This window comes from Nicotiana tabacum, chromosome 10, assembly GCF_000715075.1.
Source record: "Nicotiana tabacum cultivar K326 chromosome 10, ASM71507v2, whole genome shotgun sequence".
NCBI classification, from domain to species: Eukaryota; Viridiplantae; Streptophyta; class Magnoliopsida; order Solanales; family Solanaceae; genus Nicotiana; species Nicotiana tabacum.
The window spans coordinates 82499051-82524667 of NC_134089.1; the positions used below are offsets into that span (position 1 = coordinate 82499051).

General features: G+C 37.5%; 2 long non-coding RNA genes across 2 annotated transcripts; both read left to right on the forward strand.

The window, feature by feature from the left end:
• Window positions 1–3204: 3204 nt before the first annotated feature.
• LOC107810149 (uncharacterized) lies at window positions 3205–12450 on the forward strand. The gene is made up of 2 exons (XR_012695590.1): window positions 3205–7791; window positions 7911–12450. It is a non-coding gene; the product is annotated as an uncharacterized LOC107810149 (long non-coding RNA).
• Window positions 12451–13241: 791 nt separating this feature from the next.
• Window positions 13242–21391, forward strand: LOC107810150 (uncharacterized). Its single transcript, XR_012695591.1, has 2 exons — window positions 13242–15783; window positions 15869–21391. It is a non-coding gene; the product is annotated as an uncharacterized LOC107810150 (long non-coding RNA).
• Window positions 21392–25617: the final 4226 nt, after the last annotated feature.

The window sequence follows — 25617 nt, forward strand, 5'->3', positions numbered from 1 at the left end:
TTTTCCACAATTAGGGGGAGAGAAAAAGGAAATCAAAAGAGAAATTGTGTGGAAAGTTTCATCATTATCTCACTTTGATCCCCGTACCCCTATATGTAATCAGGAGGTCCAAAAGATCATCCATTTACAGAATATAGCAAATCAAATGCCAGACGCATTCTGACATTTACTGATTTGAAAAGGATAACTAAGTCACATATCCCAACAGAGAATGTGCCTATCCGAACTGATGTCCCAGTAGGACCATCTACTAGCATGAGAGCTAGTGAACCTAAAGCACGCCTGAAGCGTGGTAGGCCTTTGGGTTCTAAGGATCGAAATCCTCGAAAAAGAAAATCGACAAATAATCAAAACGATACTATGAAGGGATCTCCTGAAGAGACCCAAAATCTTATTAGTTCTAAGATTCCTGAAGAAATCAATGAACCCGAATCTCATGTGAGTGAGGAACTTTTAATAAGTTCGAACGGTGATGGGATTAACTTAAATCGATTTGAAATAGTGGTGGATAATATTTTTGCATATAATGTTGCACTTAATATTATGCAAGATAGTGAGGATCTTGAACCTCGATCTGTCGAAGAATGTCGACAAAGATCTGATTGGCCAAAATGGCAAGAGGCAATTCAATCGGAATTGAAGTCACTTGCTAAAAGAGAGGTCTTTGGACCAGTAGTCCAAACACCTGTTGGTATAAAACCAGTTGGTCATAAATGGGTTTTTGTGCGAAAAAAGGAATGATAAAAATGAAGTTGAAAGATACAAAGTTCGCCTTGTTGCACAAGGATTCTCACAACGACCTGGAGTCGATTTTGATGAAACATATTCACATGTTATGGATGCCATAACATTTCGATATCTCATCAGTTTAGCACTACATGAAAAGCTTGAAATACATCTAATGGATGTAGTTACAGCTTATCTGTACGGTTCACTTGATAATGAAATTTATATGAAAATTCCTGAAGGATTTAAAATGCCTGAAGCAAAATCTCAGGAAATGTATTCAATCAGATTACAAAGATCTTTGTACGGTTTAAAGCAATCTGGGCGCATGTGGTATAATCGCCTTAGTGAATATTTGCTGAAAGAAGGTTACATAAATGATGTTATTTGTCCATGTATTTTTATAAAGAAAATGGCATCAGAATTTGTTATACTTGCTGTTTATGTTGATGACATAAATCTTGTTGGAACTCCAGAAGAGCTCCAAAAGGCAATTGAATATCTTAAGAAAGAATTTGAGATGAAAGATCTTGGAAAGACAAAACTTTGTCTTGGTCTGCAAATTGAACATTTAGCAGACGGGATCTTTATCCATCAATCTGCCTATACAGAAAGGGTCTTAAAACGCTTTTACATGGACAAAACGCACCCATTGAGTACACCAATGGTTGTTCGATCACTTGAAGTGAATAAGGATTTGTTTCGACCTCCAGAAGAGGACGAGGAACTCCTTGGTCCCGAAGTACCCTATCTCAGTGCAATTGGTGCATTAATGTATCTTGCTAATGCTACAAGGCCTGACATATCATTTTCTGTTAATTTACTAGCAAAATATAGTTCTTCTCCTACACGGAGACATTGGAACGGGATTAAGCATATATTGCGATATTTAAAGGGAACTCTTGATATGGGTTTGTTTTATGCTAACAAAGATAGTGCAGACCTCGTTGGTTATGCAGATGCAGGTTATTTATCTGATCCCCATAAAGCTCGATCTCAAACCGGCTACGTATTTACATATGGAGGTACTATCATATCATGGCACTCCACAAAACAATCTATTGTTGCTACTTCTTCAAATCACGCTGAGATAATAGCTATTCATGAAGCAAGTAGGGAATGCGTATGGTTGAGATCAATAATTCATTTTATTCGAGAAAAATGTGGTTTAGAATGTGAGAAAAGACCCACAATTTTATACGAATACAATGCTGCATGCATAGCTCAATTGAAGGGAGGATTTATAAAAAGGAGATAGAACGAAGCACATTTCACCAAAATTATTCTACACACACGATCTTCAGAAAAGTGGTGACATTGATGTGCAACAAATCCGTTCAAGTAATAATCTAGCAGATTTATTCACTAAATCTTTGCCAACTTCAACTTTTGAGAAGATGGTATACAAGATTGGAATGCGGAGACTCAAATATTTGAAATAAGGTTTTCATCAGGGGGAGTAAAATACGCGATGCACTCTTTTTCCCTTACTAAGGTTTTTTTCCCATGAGGTTTTCATTATAAGGTTTTTAATGAGGCACCTAACAATGAGTATTACTAAATATGTGTACTTTTTTTCCTTCACTAGAATTTTTTTCCCACGTGATTTTTCCTAGTAAGGCTTTAGACAACAAATCTTAGAAAATGATAACTGTTATAAATATATTATATTATGGATGTTTATTTAGTACTCCGTTGTAAATAAGTTTTCTGAAGAAGCTTATTTATATGAGACTCCACCGTAAATATGTTTATCTATTTAGTACTATATTGGAAATAAGCTTCCTGAAGAAGCTTATCACTTCGGTACCCGGTTATGGATAAACATTACCCCCAGTAGAAGTTTATCCATACCGGGTATAATAAGCTTATCTTTTCAGTACCCAGTTATGGATAAACATTACCCCCGGTAGAAGATTATCCATATCGGGTATAATAAGCTTATCTTTTCAGTACCCGATTATAGATAAACATTACCCCTGGTAGAAGATTATCCATACCGGATATAATAAGCTTATCCATTCAGTACTCCGTTATAGATAAATATTGCTCTCAGTAGAAGATTATCCATATCTGGTACAGTAGCAGCTTACACAACAGCTTGTAGTAGCAGCTTACACAACAACTTATAGTAGCTTACACTGCAGTTTGTAGTGGCAGCTTGTAGTAGCAACTTACAGAGCAGCTTCCTTTCTTCTATAAATAGAATAGATTTCAGTTCATTATGTACATTAGTTTGAGTTCGAATAATATATCAGTTTCTCTCTATACTTGTCTTTACTTTACCGTTTTTGTTTTATAACATTGAGTTAATTGTGTTGTGTCTTAGAAAACAGAAATTATTGTGGTTACTAAATTTTGTTATAGAAAGTTATTACAAGTATTATATTATTTTTGGATCACGTTATTTAATGGGAAATATTGCAAAATTTAATACCACTCAAAGAAGCCGACCTAACGCCACCGCCTTTGAAATATTCTTTGGTCCAAATACATCCGCTCGTAGCCCGAACGCAACGCGTTATCTTCATCGCTTAATCTCAGCCGTCCATCCAACCTCATAACTCTATAAATACTCTCCAGAGATATAATTCCTCAATCCCGGTTTGTTTTCCTTGTGATTTCCCTGCTAGGTTTGTGGTTTTGAATCCTTTGATCGTCGCTGTTGAGAATTTGAGTTCGGCCCAGAGATTATCCGTTTGAGGTTTTTTGATTTGAGATTCAGTTTCGTAATTAGAATTGGTGTTTCTCTCCTTTGAGGCTGCAGAGATCGTTTGTTGATATGTCGGCTTTTGGGATTTATTTACATGATTCTCGTTTGTAGTATTTTGTGAAGATTAGGTGATGCCTTCTTTTCTGAAGTCTCAGTTTGTCCGGTAGCGATCTGTTTTCGTTTTGATTTCTCCTCTATCTTCTTCTGTTATATAAGTCTCAATCGCTTCCAGTACTTTCTGGCTTCGTATCGCTGCTTTCTTTCCTTCAATTGATAATTTATTTGGAATATGTGATATGGAATGTAGGCTTGGTGCTCTTTGGAGTTTCTTTTTCTGGTGTGAGGTTCGGTTTGCAATTAGGTCTGTTTTTTCTTCTTTGTTGATTGTTTGTAGGTCAGACGTTTCCATTGTTTGATCAGGTCTGAGTGATGATTGTAGGAGAATGATTAGGGGCTTATAGTGGCTTCCGGTGGGTGATTTCTTCACATGGAATTGCAGTTAGTACCTTCATCCTAATCATAGCCATGGTATCTCACCCACTAACTACTTTAATAAATAGCATGCCTTTGAGGATTGTAACCTCTTGGTTTCTCCATGTTCTTATTTTCTTCCCTGCCCTGTATTTTCACGAGTCCTTTAAAAAAAATATTTAATTGTTTCGATTGAAATTTCTTTTGTTTCCAATATTCAACATTTATGTTGACAACATTGACAGCAGATAAGAAGTTTCGCCTTCATTTTATTTATGTCAATTTCTATTAAACCTGCTATTCCTATCATGCTATTGCTTCTGGTTTTTCGGATTTTGCAATCCTTCAACTGTGTGTTGGTGAGATCCATTCTAGATGCAATTTTTGGGGAATCAACATGCATTCAGGTTTTGGGCGATTCTGAGGTTGCTGTGAGATTCCTCTATGCAATTAAGTACTCTGTTTTTTTTCCATTGATGGTATTTGGAGTTGTAAGTTTGTGTTTCTGATTTACCTGAGCTCCTCCTCCTATTTTGAAAGGTGTGCTGGTGTACACTGATTTGCCACACTATCTGAGCTATCAATCCCCTGAATTCTCAGAGCAATTTCGCTCCCCCTGCTGGCTTGCAATTTCAGATAATGATTCCGTGACCTATTCTAGTGCTGTGTTAGAAGTAGGGGACAACCACAGCGTGGAGACTACTGCATATCTCGACTTTCATCTTATATTTTGATGCCAATATCCTTTTATTCCTCGCATCAACTTCTTTTACCTTGACTACTTCAATGCCTTTTTGGTCTGGTCATCAGTGGATTCCGTAACAGGTGTGATGTCAGTGTCAAGGATACATAGATGGGTTATCTAAAATTTAATCCGTTGTCTCTACAGGCATAAGTGTCTTACTTTGGTGTTTGTGTGGGGAAGATGCATAGCAGGTTCCCCCTTTGGCTATAGGTATTGGATATTTTGTGTCTTCGAGCTTTGTCAAGATTTCTGCTAAATGGAAGTTCTCAGCTACAATAATTCTTTTTGCCAGTGTGTATAGTATATTCTGCTGCCATTAGTTTTGAGTCCAGATGCTCGGATCTTCCATGATCCAATGGACGGATGGATGTGTAGAGACCACATGGTGAAATTCCAAAGGTCGTTGTATGCACCCTGGTCACATTTTTTCTTGGTCCTATTTTGTGTTTGCACTGTAATCCGGTTATTGTCAGGCCTTGAAAAGAGAGGGGGACTTCCAATGTCATCTCTGGAATATCTAGTAATTTTGTAGTTAGTATGGGTTTCGCCAACTTTGCACTTAACTGTTGCCTTTTTCCTGTGCTTGCAGCTGTGGGTAGTCTATCTGTCACTATATAACTCACTCACTACCAGTACCTTCTATCATGGTGTCGCTGCTTTCCTATGATTGGTAGTTTATATATTTCAGTTTTTTTTTTTTTTTTGATTTTCTGTAGGTTTCTGATTTGCTTTTCTTTGTTCGTTTATTCAAGCAGGTGATTGGGGTTTGGGAGTTCTTTTTGAGTTTTTTTTTTTTGGTGTCAGATTCAGTTTGCAGTTAGCATTGTTTTCTTTTTCTTCTTTGTTGATTAGAGATGGTTGTTTGTATGTCAATGTTGCCAGTGTTTGATCAGGTTCTGGGTAATGATCATAGGAGAATGATAGGGACGTTTCGGTGGCTTGGATGAGTATTTTCTATTTCGGGAAGGTGGGTGATTTCTTCTCAGGGAATTGCAGCTAGTACCTTCATCCTTCTCATAGTCATGGTATCTCATGGATTCCCCTTTACAGATAGCCTTTGAGGCCTTCCTCTTTTTTTTTTGTGCCATTGGTTTCTGATTTGCGTCCTTCAACTGTCAATGCTAAGAAATGAGTCTGGCTTGCTCTGGTGTGACGCATTCTAGATTGCACTTTTGGGGGAACCAAGCATGTTTTCAGGTTTTGGGCCACTTCTGAGGGTTTTGTTGTGAGATTCCACTATGTTCCGTATGGATGCTGGGCATGTTAGCAGTTGTGTTCCAGTTCTTTTCCCAGTAGTAATGATGGATGCAAGGATTATTCTGTGTTTTCTGATTTGCATGAGCTCCTCCTATTTTGAAAAGGGATGCTGGTGCGCACTGCTTTGCCACACATTGAGCTTCACTCTCCTCAAACCTCATTATCTTTGCTCCCCATGCGGACTGGATCTTCAGATGAACAAGTCAGTGATCTAAGCCTGTGTGAGAAGCAGGGAACAAGTCCAGCATGGAACTATCGGTTTGGATTTGATATCTTCCATCTTATATGCTAATAAATATTGTCTTGTTCTCGCACCAACTTCTTTTACCTTGACTGTCTCAATGCTTACTTGGTCCGATCGTCGGTGGATTTCATTCCTAGGCTGTGTCAGTTTTCAAGGCTGCATGGATGGGTATCTAAGTTTTGATCCAAGGGCGCAAGTGGTTCTACAGGTGTAAGTGTCTTGCTTTGGTGTTTGTGTTCAGAAAGATGTAGAGCAAGCTCTCAGGTTTTCAACCATAGGTATCGGATATATTGGTGTCTCTTAGTTTTGTCGAAACTGCTCTTAAGCTCTCAATTAAGATAATTCTTTTCACAAGTGTGTATAGTATATTGTGCTGTCATTTTAGTTTTCAGAGATGCTTATGGATGAGATCTCTTATGGTATGGACACCTGAAGAGTACTCAAACTCAATTCTGGATCCTTTGATAGTCCTGTGAAGTGCTCCTCTACTTTATGCGTCCTCTTTACTTATCTTCTCCATTTCCGTTTTCTTATGTTTTATCACGTCGGCATGATTTTGTTTGTTGGATGAATGTGTAGACCACAGGGTGACAGTAAGTAGATCACATGGTCACAGTAATAAGAGTATTAGATTTGGAAATTTCACAGGTTGGTGTCCAGTATTTGGTGCTTGCTCTGTGACCGACCTGGGTGTTGTCACGCTCCGAGAAAAGGGGGTTTTTCAATCTTGTCTGGCATCTCTAGTTATTTCCTTGTTGGCTTGGGTTTAGCCAACTATGCACTTAACTGTACTCTTCTTTCTATACTTGCAGTTGCCGTGTCTTAGAGCAGCGATAATTGCTTTTCACGACGCTCCCCTGTTTGTGGTGTGCGTTAAGGTTTCTTTAGTTCAGGGTGCTTTGAGTATGGAAATTTTCTGTTCAGTTTTCTTCCCTAATCCAAGTGCTTTCCTTCTCTCACCACATGCTCTTAGAGATGGTGCTCTTCTATTAGTTATGCTCTTAGAGCTCTTCTATTAGTTCTTTTGCAGAAAATCTAACATGTCTGTGGTGATTCCATTGCATGGCGGTGGGTATTGATTATTTTCATTCAACTTTTGGTTCTTTTATTTGGTGATTTATCTGCAGCCGCAATTGATTATTTCCATTTTAAGGTGTAATCAAGCCTTGCCAGCAGTGTCTAGATTCAACTTGCAGTATTTGTAGGGCTGCCGTGCTGTTGTCCTTATCTGAAGTTAATGGTCAGCAGAAGAGAGATTTTGGATATCATAGGTTTTGATCAGTCAGTATCTTTACTAGTATTAACAAGTCCGTCATCAATCCTACCCATATATATCATAAGTAGGCCATGACATCAGTGTGGATGGAGCTATAAGTTTGGTTTGAGATCTTGACTTTCATTGTAATGTTAGTATTTATGCAAGTAGTATCTTTTTCTCGCACCGACTTCTTTTACCTTCACTTGTAGTGCTTATTCGTTTCGATCATTAGTGGATTTCATTTGGTGTTACTTGTCAAAGGATACATGGAATAGGTATCTAAGATTGAACCGTGGTTCTGAAGAAATAAGTGCCTCCTTGCCGTGGTGTTTTTCTTTTGGAAGATGCAGAGCAAGTTTTCAGGTCTTGGACTATAGGTATTGGATATTCACGTCTCACAGCTTTCTCAAAACTTGTATTATATGGAAGCTCCCAGTTAAGTTAATTCTTTTCACAAGTGTATGTATTCTGCTTTCATTTTTAATTTTTATTCCAGATGCTTATGTCTGTGATGGTCCAGCTGATGAGATTTTATTTCCTTAACGGATGGCCGGATGGGTACTCAAATTTCCATCTTTTGATAGCTGCATAAAGTGCTCTACTTTTGGTGTTCTTGCTACTTACCTTCTCTGCTTCCGTTTTCTTTTGTTCATCACACCATCTTTATTTCGTCTGTTGGACGATGTGTAGACCAGATGGTGACAGTAATTGAGGATTAGATTTTGAAAATCCAAAGTGGTGTCCAATATGGTGTTTTCTCTGCACCCTGTATTTTGTGAGGCTTCGAGGAAAGGGGGTTTTTCAATCTTATCTCTGAAGTCTCGTTAATTTCCTAGGTGGTATCAGTTTGCACTCAACTGTTCCCTTCCTTCTGTGCTTGCAGCTTCTGGGCCTTAGAGCAGTCAATTCTTCTCATGGAGTGCTCTTGTTTGTTGATTTGCTTTAAGGTTTCTTTAGTTCAGGCAGATCTAGGTATCAAGATTTTCAATTCAAATTTTCTTCCCTAATCAGAGTGCTTCCCTTCTCTCAGCTTAGGCTCTTGATAGTGGTGCATTCTAGTAGGTCCTTTTGCAGGAACTTTAACATGTCCGTGGTGGTTTCCATGCATGGCGGCGGGTATATTGGTTTTTTGGTTCTTATATTGAGTGATATATCTGCAGCCATAATCAATTACTTATATTCTATGGTGTGTACTTATGTCTGATCAAGCTCGTGCCAGCATTGTCTAGGCGTTTGTGCAATTGGCAACACTTGTAGGGGAACCTTGTTGTTTTCCTAGTCTGAAGCTCAGTCAGAATATATTAACTAGAAGAGACATTTTAGCATACGGCTGGTAAGCAGGGTTTCCCCTTGTTAATAAATTTTTTTACCTTACAAAAAAAGAGTGACATTTCAAATCTAACAGATTCTGATCAATTGATGTCTTCACCTGGTAGTAGAGGACTTTTGCTGCTCATAGTTTTTGATCAGTTCATTTGTGGATCTGCGTTTAAACTGTTTGCTATTGGGTAAATGAAGCCTCTTTGTTTGGAGATCTCTTTTGAAGCATGCATGTTATGTTTAAAATATTCGCTCATTTGGTGACTTGCTTCTTTTGCTATTATGTAAAACTTTCTGTGTAAGAGAGATCTCCTTCACATTTTTTCTCCACAGAACATTTCCTCTTGAACAAAAAGAGCTTGATTCATTGATTCTAAAATTCTCTTATTTTAATTTTGTAAATGCGTATAAGGTAATTATTTTGTTCTTCGTAATAGATCTTCACAAGAGTATATATCTTTTGGAACCCTTGTGAATCTACCACATATGTGATCATTGTGCAAGGTGGCAAGTTTTTCAAAATCTTAGTTTAGAGTTGGTTAGCTTTCTTTTTAATACTTCCAAATTAGCTTGTAATAATTTGCTTAACGTGGTTGAATCAGCATTGACTAATAGGCAATCGTTGTGCCATTTTTCTTTGTTTTCTTGCTACGTTGTGGATGTATGTTTAGTCAACTGTCACTTCACAACTAGTATGATCAGCCAAATTTCACTTCACAGATGTGTCAATTTGGATCACCGTCAAAGGCTCGGGGTATCCCTCAAAAGCACGTGGCTGGTTTCTATGTATACCCACCAGGCTCAGTTTTTTCTCGCTTTACTCTATTGTTATTTTCCAACTCGAGCAACATGCCACTATTTGCTCTGCTTTCTGTAGATGTGGTCACAAATCTGTCAATTTGGATCACTGTCAAAGGCTGGGGTATCCCTCAAAAGAACGTGTCTGGTTTATATGTAGAGCCACCAGGCTCAGTTTCTTTTCACTCTACTCTATTGTTATTTTCCATCTCGAGCAACGATGCAACAATATGCTTTGCTTTCTGTAGATGTGGTGTGAGCTAGCAAGATGGCTGAGTTAGCTTTTGGTTTCATTACAAATTCCAGCTCTGGGTTAGCTATTCGTGTTCTCGCATTCTATTCTAGTTTGGATTATTTTCTTCCTACAGGCGTAATCTAATATGTGTCGCTAGGGTGATGCTGCTTCCTCCGTCGATTGAGTTATGAGGGTGCACAGTACAAGGTATCAAGGCATTGTGATATTGGAGCTGTTGGTTACAACTTCATTGCTTGGTCACTTCGTTGTCAGTCATGTTTTAAACCAGCTATAGTTTATTTCTTATTTCTGATGTTGTTGTCCTTTGGTTTCTTGGACTTCTTGTATTGTTGATTGATTAGGCACCTTGAATAAAATAAAGGAGATGTTCTAGGAATTATCCAACATCCCTGACCGAGCTCGACCATTTTGAGAATGCTGCCGTCTTTGCCTTTATTCATAGTGTATCGCTCCATTCCCCCTGTTGCACTTCCATGTATGGCATGTGCACTTCTCATATGGCATGATTATAGTGGAGTTATTCCTATTTTATCATCTTCTCTTATATATATTTATGATCTCTATTCCACTGGGCTTTGATATTCTCTGTTGCTACATCATCAGATGTAGGAAACAAGATTTTGGTGAAGAGAGTTATACTATGATTTTTGGCATTCATGTGCTGAGGAGTTGTTTCCAAAACCTGTTTTGGGTATTTTTTGGTGTGATGCAGTTTCAATTATCTCCCCCTCCCTTGATGGTTAGCGGTCGTCGGTGGTGAGTCAGCATGTGTAAGATCTTTGCAGTTTCATTTAGTTCTGCCTTCTTTCTCCCCCTCCCTTGATGGTTAGAGGTGTTTGGTGGTGAGTAACCATGTGCAAGGTCTTAAGCAGGTCTTTCATAATATGCGAATGAGAATGTTCTGGTGTTTTTGATTACATAACCTCTTGTATTTTGGGAAGGTGAAGCTGGGGTGACATAATTTTTTCAAAGCTGCAGCTAGTCTTCAGTGGTTTCTATTCTCTTTTATTCACATTCACCAGTTATTTTCTTGTCTGACATCTGGAGTATTACAGGAATATTGAGAATGAGCATTTGGTTTATGAAGTGATGCATATGATGGTATGACTCTTGTTGTGGATCTCTTTTTTATCAGGCTCATGGACAAACATCACTAGTGGTGAATTTCATATGAATTCATATGTAGAAGTTGCATAACCATCCTGTATGTTTCAATATGCAATTAGGCGAGGTGTCTTTGGTTGTAACTTTCATATGGTCCCAAATGGATTGGTTAATTTGGCAAGTGAAGGAACTTAGGCTACTTAAAGAGGGACAAGTTGTTTGCTTGGGTGATCTCACTTCGTAGTTTCTTCGATGTTCCTTGATATCTTTTATCTTATTTATGAAGGAGCAGAAAATTTGGGACCTGCATAGTCGTATGTACATGGTAGATGCTGTATGTCAAGAGCTTAGGTGGGTGGAATTCCTTCGTAGCTTTCTACTTTTTTTGGGTAACAGTATTTAAAAATATTGTGCGGGAGTTATTTTCCGGTGGAGATTGCTTCAGTGACGATCTATATGGGTTTCTGGTGGGAAGTTTTAGCTGGTCGCAAAACATTGATTTCAGGATATATTCTGTGCTTGCTTTTTACAGGTATTTCGATATTTCTGAATTAGAGAATCTGATTTCTGGATATTATATATATAGTTATGAAATTGTGAACAATGTGTTTTCAAGTGCAACTTTTTCATGGAATGAACATACTGGTCAATCCCTCCTCTCGATGCAGTTACCCCGTAAGCAATCTTTCAAAAAGACTAGGAAATAACATCTATCAAGTAAGGTTCTGTTCTGGGCTGGTGCCATGACATTTTTACTTTTAGCTGCTAGGCATCTTCAAATTAACATCTCGTCAGCTGAAGTCATGTTCTGCTCTAACTAGCCAGGTCCCAGTTGTCTAGTTCTCTTGAAGTCCTATGGGGAAACAATATTTTCTTCCCCGTGAATGTTCCATTGCAGTCAAGGGGGCTCTGCTTTTCAGTATCTGCTGGAATTTCTGCGGAGGAACTTTCATATCACATCTGCTATTGTTGCATGATGGTTCGGGTCCTAGACGGGCAGGGAGTTAGCAAGGTGAACTCCATATCTTGTTTAGGGAATTTTAAGTGCTTTACGTGGTTAGGCTGGGGGCCAGTTTGCGCTACCACTGTTTGGATGTTCGTTTTGCTCACATAGTTCTGCTTGTACAACACTCCTTTACTTTAAGGTAAAAGGATGGAAACCGAGAAGGACATAGTACCATGTGCAGGTATGCAATGAGGTGTAAGGTGTATGTGCTGTCAATTGAGCTTTTTTGGTCCGAGGGAGCCTGTCATATTTTCTCTGTTTGCAAGGAAAGATATCAGCCTTGTACGAGTTGTAACTTATTTCACCAAATAGATAAAAAGAAAACGGACACCCAGCTTATAGGTTTTGTAGTTTGATATACCAATGATGTGGTTGAATGTAAATGTGATTTCATTTCATCTTCTTTTGAGAACCTTGGACGTGGTATTATGCAATGTTCTCGTTGGTAGGGATCTCACAGTGGGGGAATTTTGTACCTGCAATTTGCTTTTTTATTTCCTGCTTGTTTTTTAAAGAAAAAAATAGTAAATAATTTCTTTTTTGTTTCCTGCATATGCTAAAGCAAGGTGCTGTGGATTGATTTTGTTGCTTTAAACAAGGGTTTTTAATGTGGGATAATCTGATTGATTTTTTTTGCTCTAAATGAGGTTTTTCGATGTGGAAGTAATCTTTTTTGGAAGTTTCAGTTTGTGAGGGAGATCCATTAGAGGGAGTTTGCTTAGGTATATGGGATATCTCTAGGGTGGTGGGTCTATCTTTGTTTTCGTAGGCATTTTGTGAAGATTTGCTTCAGTATGCTGGAAGGTTTTGAGTTGTGAGAATTTCCAAGATAGTATTTACAACCTTTTCCACCACAATGGCTTTGAATCTCGATTTGACTGGTGATTTTGTCCTTTATTTCTTTCAATTATGAATGTTACCTAGAAGGTCATTTCCAAGTCTAAATTTTATTGGTTCCGATTCTTTTGGTCTTGTGATTGAATTGTGAATTTATCCTAGCGTCAATCCTGTGTCAGTTTGTATCCCTAAGTACAGTCGTTGACTTCTATCCACTCTTCAACAATTCCGCCAATTTGTCCCTTTTAACCTAGGAGGTCACTGCTCAGTCTGTTCCTCCCAGTATTTATTTCCTTTTATATAATCCAAACTTATTTCCAGGCTGTTCCTCGGCTTTGTGTGTTGTTCGCGTTTGAGTTGATGCATTTTATTGAACTGTTCTGTTTGTTCTATGATCATGTCTTGTCTTGACCAACAGTAGTTTGGCCTTGTGTTTTCTCTTGTAGCTTAGGTCTACTTACTGCTACATTTTGTGTTTAGGTGACCCTTGTAACTCCGCCTGTCTAAACAGCCGGTCCCAAGCCCGGATTAAGGAGGAGGGAAGGTGTCAATTGTTCAATTAGTCAATCTGTTCTTTTTTAATCAATAGAAATGATTTCTGGAGCTGCCTTTGACTGTAACGAACTTATTATCCCGCTTCTTCAGTGAGAAAGGATTCACCAATGTTTTTGGTGATTTAAGGTGCAGTCTCTTACATATGCTGCAATTTATTTGACGATCCATCTTCACACAAAATATTGTTTCGTTATTGATGGTTTCCAACTCGATGTTTATAGAGGTTTGGTGTTTAGCCTGGCAGCGTATGGATATGTTTTGTCAGGGTTTGTTTTCTACAGAGTTGATGACCCAGTATATATCCTCAAAAGATAGCTGATACTCCTTCCCTAGCTGCAGTATAATACTCATCAATTGTTTGTTATTTGTTGCTGGTTTTTCTTTTGTTTTGGCTGAAGCGCTGCTGTGTTTTATGTACATCTAGGTATCAGTTTGCAAGGGTAAACTGTTTCATTGCGTGCAGACTACCTCCGGAATCTTCTTTCCTTCCATCTACTCCAATTTATTTATGATCCACCTTTGCATTTGATAATTGTTTCACGATTGATGTCTATGAATCAACATAATACTCTTCATTATTTGCTATTTGCTTGTGAGGTTTTCATGAATGCTGAAGACTACGTGCAAATACCTGTTTGCTGTGGTGATCGAACTTCTTATCATTGGCAAGATTTGGAAATGATGACATGTCTGGTCTCTATGGTTGCTTGCGGACATGTGCAAATTTTCAGAATGGAGGGATTGTAGTATTTGCAATGAAGAGGGATAGTATTTTTTTTTCCAAGTCTACTCTAAATGTAATGATGATCCAACTTTGCATTTGAAAAATCTTCCATTATTATCAGACGTCTCACTTAATATTCAACTAAATAAGGGGTTTGTGTTTGCATTTGCCGCAACCCTTATATATTCTCATCATCTTTAAAAATTTCTTGCCTGCTTGCGACATAATATTCTTTGCTATTGCTTGTGTGGTTTAATATTTTTGTTGCAGATATTATCCAATTTCAGTTTGCAATGGTGTAATTAAACTGATATAGAATGCTGTGCCAGATGGTAGTGTTTGGCTGATAAGTCCTTTCATGTGAGTTCCTGTTCAAACAGTATTTTAACAGAGATAGAAGAATGGATTCAAAAGCCCTCTTAATATCGTGCCACTTACCGTGGGGCAGCAGGTACTCTAAACTCCTGTTTCAAACAATAGTTTAAGGTGAGTTACTTGTTGTCACTTGAGCTTATTTTTTGGTGTCTTGAATGTCTATTCAAAAGCATTGAATGCCATGAGACATATTTCCTCAGGTTCCTCAGGAAGGTCAACACATATCTAAGGAAATATTATGTTAAGGGCTGTACTGTGACATTTGGCTTATAGAATGACATGCTCAAATTGTGACATTTGGCTTATTATTCCTTTCATGTACATACATGTTTCAAACAATCTCAGTTATGAGTTAAACGATGAATTTGAATGTCACCTGATGCCTTATGGCTTAATATATCTGGAGCGTTCTAAGCTTAGGATGTGATCGATCCGTGCTGTTAGGTGAACTTTGTTCTTTTGCCTTTTGGACGTCCATAAGTTGTTTGTTCCGGAAGTGTACCTAATTAGTAGGTCTGTGATCTTAAAGCTACTATTGAAGTGAAAGGCGCTAAAAAAATGGCCTTGTACACATCGTCCACTAAATTGGGTGTTTTCATAGCCGACAACATAAGGAGGAGTGGAGAGGACAGATTATAGTTCGCTTGTGTTATCTTTGTGAAAGGGCCCTTGAATGATGATCATATCCTGGTCCACAGCAGTGTATGCTGTTGACTTATGCGTTGGCCTGATGTTCCAATTTAACATTCCATGGATACTTCCCGAGTAGTGATGGGAAGATCCGCAAAAGCTGAGGATGAGCTCGGATTAGATGCTACGGACATGGCTTTTTTTGCATTTATTTTTGGGTCGTGGTGGAAAAAAATAGTAGTCCCCCGTGTCAGATAACTTTTTTGCAGATGGAGGAGTATCAAGGGTCTTCAATATTAATTCGGATATTGATTTATTTTTAGAACAGTTCATCTTTACATATCACATACAAACATTACAATTTTTAAAGTAAAAATATTTTAAAAGTAAATGAAAAATCATAGCAAAAATTTTGTTGATCCCCTGGAGGTAGTAATGGCGTATAAAGTGGAACATGAGTACAACTATTGAGAGAATTTAGAGTTCGGTCCAAAGAGTAAGAAATTGTTGGTGCGAAGATGAAATTCCATATTCTATGTTTGCATAAATAGATGGCTAGATTTATTGGTAAATTTTTGGTAATAGTTTCACCAATTTGGTGTTATTTAGTGACAGAACTTGATTTACCAGTAAACTAGTACTTGGTCGAGATACTTCCAACTGATGCATTATTGTTGTGCAGGTATTTGCTTCTTTCTTTTTTGGATAACTGAGAAGTCCCCAAGGGCCAGTTGGCTCATCGTTTGAAACTCAGTGGATAATCGGCATGTTATTCTACTATTTTTTATTGAACTACCAAGCTTTGGTTAACTTGTGTATCTTCTTATAAGCCTTTTACTTTTTTTCTAGGACTACTTTGGAGGCATGCCAGGTCGCTTCGTGCTTTTTTTATTGAGCCTTAATGAGGAGTTTCACAGTCAACCATTAGCAAGATGTTTATTGGCGATCTCCCAACGACTGCACTCCTTTAGGCCACTTGGTAGAGAGGCAGAATGGTGGTCATCTTCTATATCTGAAGGTAATTTGTCTGTTCACAAAGTTGATGCCTCAAGAAATTAAAAAAATAATCTCAAACTTAGGTTCTTCAACGTGTTTTGATTCATCTTCTGTGGAAGTATGACCTCTAGCAGATGCTGTATAAAGACACTAGAAGAGACTTGCAAACCAAAGTGTGTAAGGCAACTCGAAGGGGTCGTTTGGTACGCGGATTAAATTATCCCGGGATTATAATCCCAGGACTAATTTATACCGCACGAAAGATGGGATAAAATAATCCCACATTTGATGGGATGAAGTGGGATAAGATGGGATATCATGGATTAAGTTTGAAATTAAATTTATACTCTGTTTGGTTGGAGGTATCAACTAAACAGTGGGATAAATTTATACCGCCAACTAAACAGTGGGATAAATTTATACCGCCAACCAAACAGAGTATAAATTTAATCCTATACTTTATCCCACCTTCTCCCACCTTATACCTCGTACCAAACGACCCCTAAGGAATATCAGATTATTCTCCTCATAAATTTGAAAGAAATTTTAGTTGAGTGGCCTCATATTTGTTCTGATATAGTTTTTGGAGATATTGCTCATGAGTTTAGGACTCTCTTCTGGACTGCGTTAATTAAGTTTGCATTACCATTAGAAATATTCTGGATTTGATTGTTTAGGTTGCTGGGGAGTGTAATTTGAATCATTACCATATAGTAGTACTTTTTAGGTAGGTGCTGCAGTCAATTCTCTTTCTAGTTAGATGATGAGAATGATAAGGCGCCTTCAATAGTTAGATGAAGAATTGGATGCCTTCTCCTTTTTTCTTTTAATTTTTTTGTACACCATTTTGTTACCTACCATCTCCATATATCATTTCAAATAATGCAGAAACTTTTTTGGTGTATGTTATCTATAGTTGAATTATTCCCCCAAGTATATCAACTGTTACTGATATATCACTAATTTAGTGACTCAGTCAAGATTTCCTCCCCATGTTAGTTGAATGCGTTTAATTAACGTGTCTGATGCTAGTTTTTATTTGTGCTGGTTGGTCTTTGACAGCATAAAAATGTAATGTTATGGACTTCGAAGTGCTTTTTTGCAGATTGATAGTGCAACTCTATTGGGCGCCTATTTTTCTCTTCTTTTGTCAGTTTGTGCACTACGTCTTCCAGAATCTCCATTAACATCTTGGATGCCTAAACTTCAATTTTATTCAACTTAATTTTCAGCCTTCAACTTCTTGTGTTTTTATTTTCTTCTAAAACTGAGCAATATGTTCTCTCTTTTCAAGCTTGAGAACAACGGGCCCGCTCTTCTACCTCGGACTTTGATAAGTCGATGGAGATGGCCATTGACGGCAGTCCCCGAGTCATCGTGGATTTCTCGGCCCGGGATCCATTACTTGTATACTTGGCGTTATGTATGCTCATTGCCCATCCTTCGTTGTACTACTTTTATCAGTGAACCCGTTACATCCCGTATTTTTCATACATTACGTCGTGAGTTAGTCGTCATAAACTTGGAGAGATAGGCTATTCCTAAGCTTATAAGTGATTATGACTATGTTTAGTGAGTGTCAAAAGGGTTAGAGGTTAATGGAATCGAAGCGAGTGAATTTTCGCAAAATTTCCAACTTATAGATCGTACATTGGAGGTACGGGCAGATGTTATAACCCATACTTTTGGGGTTTACTAGGAGTGCTTAACATCCTTAAGAAAATCGTGTTATGAGGTACTTGAATCGTATAATAGTCGTATATTAAGTGTTGAAGTCAAGTAAGTTGCATAACGTTGGCAAAAGTTATCGCTAGTTATGTTGATAAGCTTACTGAAATTTGGGTTTGATATCACCGAGCTTTTCTCCCAATATACTTGGAGTTACGAGGTTGATCCACCCACCAAGTTGAAGGTCTACGAGTCTAATTTTCATCGTATGCACGTTTTAGCCGGGCTGCGCAGGCAGCCCACTGGGACCCACATAGGTGGTGGAGATTATTTTTGATGTTATAAAGTGATGCAGCCTTTTCCTCTCCTCATTTTTCATCCAAAATAGAACCTTAAGCTTCCTAAATGCTCCCAAAGCATTTCTGTATCATTCAAGCAAATCCCACCAAAGTTTTGAGGTAGTTCTTCCTTCGGAAAGATTGTAGTACTTGTATAAGCTTAGTTCTCGCTTGTTGTTATTGAGCTGGAGATTTCTGTAGGTTGAAGCAAGGTGTCTAAGGGCTGGATCTTGTTGTTTAAGGTAAGATCTTCTTCTCCTTCATGTGTATTGTTTAGTTTGAGCTTTAGATGTGCTTAGATGATACAAGTTAATGGTCAAACGTTGTAGTTGAGTAGAGGGTTCTTTATAGGACGTTTTGGAGTTGTTCTTTGTTGCTTTTGAGGTGCTGGATGTATTTTTTTTTTTTTGATAATAAATGTGAAATATTACCATTAACAACTCAAATTAATACATCTCATAAGCACCTATAACTACAGTTCGCAAAACACTACAGTTGAGGCCTCTAGTAAACTAGACAGCAGAACAAAAAAATAACATATGATAGTTACAACTCACTACCCTCTAGTATTGGAACTCTAATTACATAACCTGTGAAGTAATTGCCTACATTTATGTGCTTTCCTACATGTTTGTATATCCTTTAACTTATGTTTGAGCTCCTTTTTTATCTGTGCAGTAGCAAATTCTGTATTTACTTTCGTGTTTCTGAATATCTTCCAATTCCTTGTCTGCCATGTGTTATAGATCACTGCCCCCATATAGCTGTCACTACTTCTTTCTTCATCTGCTTCCATTATCTGCTCTTCAACCATTGTAAGCTTTGTGTCACTTCCCTGGTCATCAGTTGATTGCCTGCCCATTACTTAGCTCATTCCTTACCTCACTTATACACTCACAATTCACAAACAAGTGCTGCATTGTTTCTACTGCTCCACCTTCACAAAAGCTGCATGTATTGTGTGCCAGTGATATGTGCAATATTTGAATTCTCTCTTTTGTAAGCAATTTTTTTTTTTGATTAGCCATCCAAACTATGAACCTGTGGTTTGGCTGCATTGCTTATTCCATACTAGATCAGCAACCTGACATCTCTCAAGCCCAGACAACCATTGTATTGTAACTTTTAGTTACTGAGTACTGTCCAATAGGTGTAAATGTGAATGTGTCATTCTGCTACCACTGTTCCATTATAGCCTCAAGTGCATTTAGTTTTCTCCGGTACCAACTGCTGTCCACTGGAGGGCTATGGTTCCTAATACTGTCATTTTGCTTTATGTATATATCATGCACCCACGTCACCATAGTAGGTCTTTTTTCTCATTTAGCTGCCAGAGTAATTTCCTAAGGTCTGCGTACACATTACCCTTCCCAGACCCCACGTGTGGGATTGCACTCGGTTTTTTGTTGTTGTTGTTGTTATTGTTGTTACTTACATTTGATTATCCAGTTGGGGCCTTGTTTTGACCACGTTACTTATGTCAGATACTCTTTAGAGGCTTTTGTAGACGCAAATGCACCTGATGTTAGTCGTACTAACTCGTTGTGGCCTTGTCGGCCCTTATATGCATATCATTTTCGGTTGGTTATGAGCTGATATCATATGTTACGGCCTTGTCGGCCTGGATGTTTCTATATACGTTTTGGTACATGATTTACTGGTTAGTATGTTCAGTCAAATTAGGCACCAGGTGCTAGTCGTGCCTCCCCAGGTTTGGGGCGTGACAGAACCAAAGCCCTGGGAGCCTGTCATCTCTTCCGGTGGTATGTTAGCTACTGGTCTATAATCTAACTGGCACATTTTGTGGCCATCTTAATACCCTTGGCGTTTGTTCTTGGTGAACACGGGAAACTTGTCTTGTAAAAGGAGTCTGAGTTTCACTGTTTATAGAAGTTGAGTTTCACTGTTTATAGAAGTTGAAAGGGGTCTGGTGTAATTCCTCAACTATAACATTCTCCTGTGCTTGCGATGTAATTCCTCAACTATGACATTCTCATGTGCTTGCGGCACCGCTGCCCTGTATATAATAAGTAATATGAGTAGCTTTTATTTGGTCTATAGAACAATTAGTCTTTGATTTGTTCTAGAGTAGGATGTTGGACTATAGTTAGATGGTACCTTTCGACTTCCTTTCTCCTGTGCTTGCAATTCCACTTCAATTTATAGCTAGCTTGTATCTTCTAGGCTAAGCTTACAGGTGAAGATTTCAAATTAACAGTTAAGATCAACAGTTATCCAACTCTGACTTCTGTGTCCATATATTCATGGTGTGCTTGAAAGACTATTTGATGGCAGAACTATTATTGTTCTAGGTCGTCTAAGGTATGGAAGGACCTCAAAGACGAATTGTTTGTATGCTTTGCCTTGATATCCTTTTTGTTTCTCTATTTTGGGCGGGGTGGTGTGGTGGGGGGCACATATAAATGTTGATACCTCGTTCTTTATGGTGTATGACGATAGGGTATTGAACAGTTATGTTTATCTGATATAAGCTAAGTTGGAAAAGTAAGCTTGTATTTACCTAAATTGAACAAACTTTTGCATTCAAAAGTAGCACAGTTTCCAACTCTGGAAACACTAGCCGTTGTTGATTGGCTGATAATTGTACAAGCTTCGCTTCATTAGTTATAGGATTTTTTCAGTTGGTGGTAAGTTGCATATCTGTGTCCTACAGCAGTGGATAACATTTTGGGGATCGACACTGTATTGAAAAATGTGTAAGCTCCTTTTTTCTCAACTCCCCATGGTAGTTCGTTCTTTTTCCCTTTATCCTCCCTACTGTAATTTGGGAAAAAGGATAAGAAGGTTGGAGGTTGGAATGCAAAATGTCAAAGCCCTTCCACTGGTGCCTTCCTTCCTCTATGTTTATTCTATCTTTTATTTTTTGGACCCTTACATGTCTACCCAGCAGCTGATAAAATTTACAGGTCACTGCCTTAGAGTTTTCAATTTACAAACAGTCCCTTTACATTATTACACCAATTGGTTGATAAGCCTACTGGAACGACGCTGCCAACAGTAGTGAATTGGATGAAGAATGGCTTTGAATCCCTCCTTTCCTCACTATCCACGTCCATGTCCCGCTCTTCTCATACAGAATTTTATGGTTTCGTTGTTTCTTGCAACCCCTTCACTCTCTTTGCTTTTCTTCTATTCTCTAGAATGTGGTTTTTGTTGATTTGGTGAGTAGACATGGGGAGCATTGGGAGTGGATCATCTCACAGAAATGCTTGTTCACTATAATCAGGTGGTAACTGTAGGAACATTGACTACTCTGGTTAGGGCTATTTGGCACTGCTACCTAGATTCCACTTGTGTGATTATATTGAATATATTTTTGTATTTATTTAGTGCTATCTGCATTTTCTTACCATCCGTCCTTTTTGGATATACTTCAGATAATTTGTATTATAATGTCCTCGATATTCCATAACCAGAACTACAGTGCTTAAAAACACTAAAGTTGCCTTTTCTAATGCTCTTCCAAAGATGAAGCAAGTGCAACACATACTTTATAATTTTACACAGCATCTCTCTTGATAAGGTTTTATACAGTGTCCTACACTCTAGTATACAAATTTGGGTTGTTCATTTTCAAGTGACAATCTGATACGAATGTCAAAGCGGAAGACAAGAAATTAAATGTAAAGGAAAATTTGAGAATAGACCCAACAGTATAGTAATTGAATAACAATTGATAAAGATCAACCATCCAACAATTACATAACAAAGTGAATCTAAACTTAAACTATAGGAATACCTTCAAGTGAAACTGTGATTCCACTTGAAGAACACACCTTGAATGAGTTATCATAACAATAGCAATTTACCATTATACCTCTCAGAAAAAAACTCATCATTCGTCAAAATTAGTCTCACTAAAATGAAAGTCTTAAAAGTTATTTATACTAGAGTGGGTATTTGACTACAAATGACCCAAATCCTTAAGCTAATTTTAAGGGACTAAGTGTAGTCACTTATTATAAGTATAGCCTCCAATTACATGCAGTCTTCAACTGATGACAGATTACACACATAGCCTCTAATTATGAAAGTAGCCATCAATTGACATCTAAAGAGCATGTTGGCTATCTTGGGTCGTATCATCATCCCTTTCTTGAAAAGAATTCGTCCCCGAATTCGAACCTTGTAAAATATGGAAATGAATGAGGACAAGTATAAACTCATCAAGAGGCAAATATATGCATGATAATGATAAAACAAGAAAGTGCTCATGTATTCTTTTGAGCCAATTATTCCTAGGACTCCTCTAAAAATCATGTAGAAAACATCACCACATGGAGTTATAAATCTCACAAGTAACTTTATGCCAAGAGTCAAAATAATCGAGCTCAAGTTTTCATAAAGGCCTTTTAGCATCAAGAAACAAAACATCAAGTATTTCATGCTTGCAAATAATTGTGCATAGTAAAGACACTTCCCAATAAGAGTCATGCACCAATTTAATTCTAAAATCTTTACCACATGTATCAAAGTGAACACTCTTGAAGTATAACCAAGCATCCTTAAGATCAATAAAGAATACTTCTTCCAATAAAATAATAGGCACTTGGCTCAAACGCAAACCATAATCATAGAGTGAATCAGCGGGATCAAACATAAATATTGTTCCCAAGTTATGAAGTTCTTCCAGTGTTATATACTCAATTGACTCATCTTCACAATTTCTATAAAATAATCCAACCGACTAAAGAAAGAAGAGTTGGAAAGATTAGAGTTAGAATAACATATACTCTCATTCACATGCTCTTGTTTTTCTCTTATCTCATCTCCTTCCCTCTCACTTTCTTAATTTTTCTTCTTACTTTTTTCATTTTCTGACGAGCGCAAAACACAATACGAAATTGATGCTCGCTAGCCAAAAATAGTATAGTTAAATTATCGTCTCCACATGGATTGAACTTAAATAATGCTCTAGTAATTTATGGTTTAACGCTATTCAGGACGATCAAAACTTAATTTTGAATGATTATGAACTACGTTTAACTACTAAAGTAAAGCAATTAATAATTGACTGCAAAGAACTAGAGATTAGCAGAGTTGGGTTCTTAGCAATGTGAGAAATAAGGATTTTGATATGATAGGTGCAAGGTTGTTATTCTGGATATGATACTGTTATATTTCACTCTTGAGATTGTATCGATTCTCACGAATTCAATAGGTGATTAGCTTATACTTTCGATGCAGACTCCTCTCTCGATTAAATCTAAATCTTTCAAATAAACTAATGTGAAGTGTAGTGATTTTCAAGAATCTATTGGTAGGAATGATCTTAGAGAAATTTCTCGTGAATATTTCTCAATCTTAATTTAAACCGTAATTTTAAAAACTCTCTTGATTACTTCGAAGAATCACCAAAATAAACTAAGGCATACGCTGCAATAATATTCAATAAGATGTTCCTCATTAGATTAAATACTATAAAGAATAAAATCACAACTATATTAAAGCTCCTCTAATAAATTCAGGCAATTAAGCAGTAATCAAATCGATAAACAACAACTAATTCACCAAATCATGTCAAACCCTAAGGTAAATTACTCCATAATTATGGAGCAAGTCACCACAAATATAATTAAAGAGTGAGAAAACATCAATCTAACATTACAATCCAAAAATCATTCACACTTAGACCATTGCTCGTCCTCGAGCAATACGAGCAACCAAAATACACTTCACATAGAGACGACCTTCTCATCAAACAACCTCCCTAACTCATCATGCCTAGAATATTTAAAACAGACTAAATATCATGTCGTAACATCCTAGCCTCAAGACTCAACTCACAAGCACCATGTATTTTTCACACCTTGCTCACTTACTCTAACATAAATGTCAAAGACTTTATCTTTCCTTCACAAGTCATGTGCCCTCACACAAACAATAAAGAGTAGTTCCGTGCACAATCAAGTTCAAGAACAATTAAGAACTCAACAATAGAAAGGATTCGCTCACTCTCAGAAATAAAATTCATATTCCACAGAAGATGCACCATAGGCTAGCCCTTAGTGTAATACTCTGCGAATTTGAGCTCATTCTGTCAAGAATCAAGTAGGACTTTAATTGGTTGTAATGTATGTTGCGGGAAGGGTAGGATACATTTGGATATAGTGACTACACCTCCCTAAGCACTTTAATATATATAATTCACAATCTAAACCTCACACTTATTTTGAACCAAATCTCACATCTCACACATAATAGCATCAAGCTCCCCATATCTTTAAGCACGAACAAGATGAGAATTACCACTAGTCTGGAATCATTTTTTCTCTCTTTTAATACATGCACAACTTCTTCTTTTTCCTAAATTCTGATTTTTTTTCAAGCAAACTCACTTTTTTTCTTTTCAATTCCCTACAAGTAAGTCTTACAATTTTTCTCAGTTCCATTCAAAACCTAACCATACCTCCGCTTAGCTTTTAGCAAGTTCATAACAAATTCAAGTACTCAATAAAGGTAAAAGGTTCAAACAAATGGTCAATCAAACAAAAAGGATCAGGCTTGTAGTGTGGTTTTCAAAGAAAATAGGATTACAGGCTCAAAGGAGCTAACTAAGATACACATTAATTAGGTGGGTAAAAGCATATATGTGGCTCAACAAAAAAACGCCTATATCACATCCTAGACAGAACACGACTGCTATTTCACTTTGCAAACACATGAGGTAAGTACTAGACATCAACTGACATGCACAAAATATCACAAAAGTCACACACACATACACATTGGTGTATAACTCAATTAGGATCGGATCTATCCTAACACTCTAGTCAACGCAGTTGAGTAAAGTCAAAATCAAATAGTTTAAGGAACTTATACATGAGTCAAGAACTGAATCTAGGCATCACAACTAAGGCGCTTACAGCTCTCAAGGCACAACAAAGTCAAGAAAAGTCATCTCCATTTAATATCATATCACAAGACTTCACTATTCCAAATAAAAAAAATTTAACTACACTCGGTTCAAATAAAACCCTTGAAAAAGAACCGCGACACAAAGAAAAATCAAAGGGGAATTGTTACACTACCTAAGAAAAACAAAATATATAATTTTTCAACTTTGATCCCTCAAGAAGACAGTCGAGGAAATCCATCATCGAGAAAAGTCAACAAAACACAAGAAAACAAACATACATGTCCATATTTACATCTGTCACGACCCTAAAACCAACCCGGTGTGATGGCGCCTATCATGGAACTAGGCCAGCCGACACATTCCCAAAATAATTTGACATTTTATTAAAATTTAGATAATAACCTTTTTCATACTGAAAGTTCCATAAAAGAGATAAATTCAAAACCAAAATGCGGAAATAAAAACCCGACCTCGGGTGTCACTAAGTCATGAGCAAATACTTCAACTGTTCCGAAATATAACAAGACTAAAATAGTCTAGAAATCAGCTAATAATATCTATAGGAAGATATGAGGGAGAAGATCAAGGCTGCGATCGACATGCAGCTACCTTGCCAACTTTAAAATATCTGCGGTGGATGAAAATCAACGCTCGCTAGCACGTTCAGCAACCCCTGGATCTGCACACAAGGTGCAAGTAGTAATGTGAGTACGCCA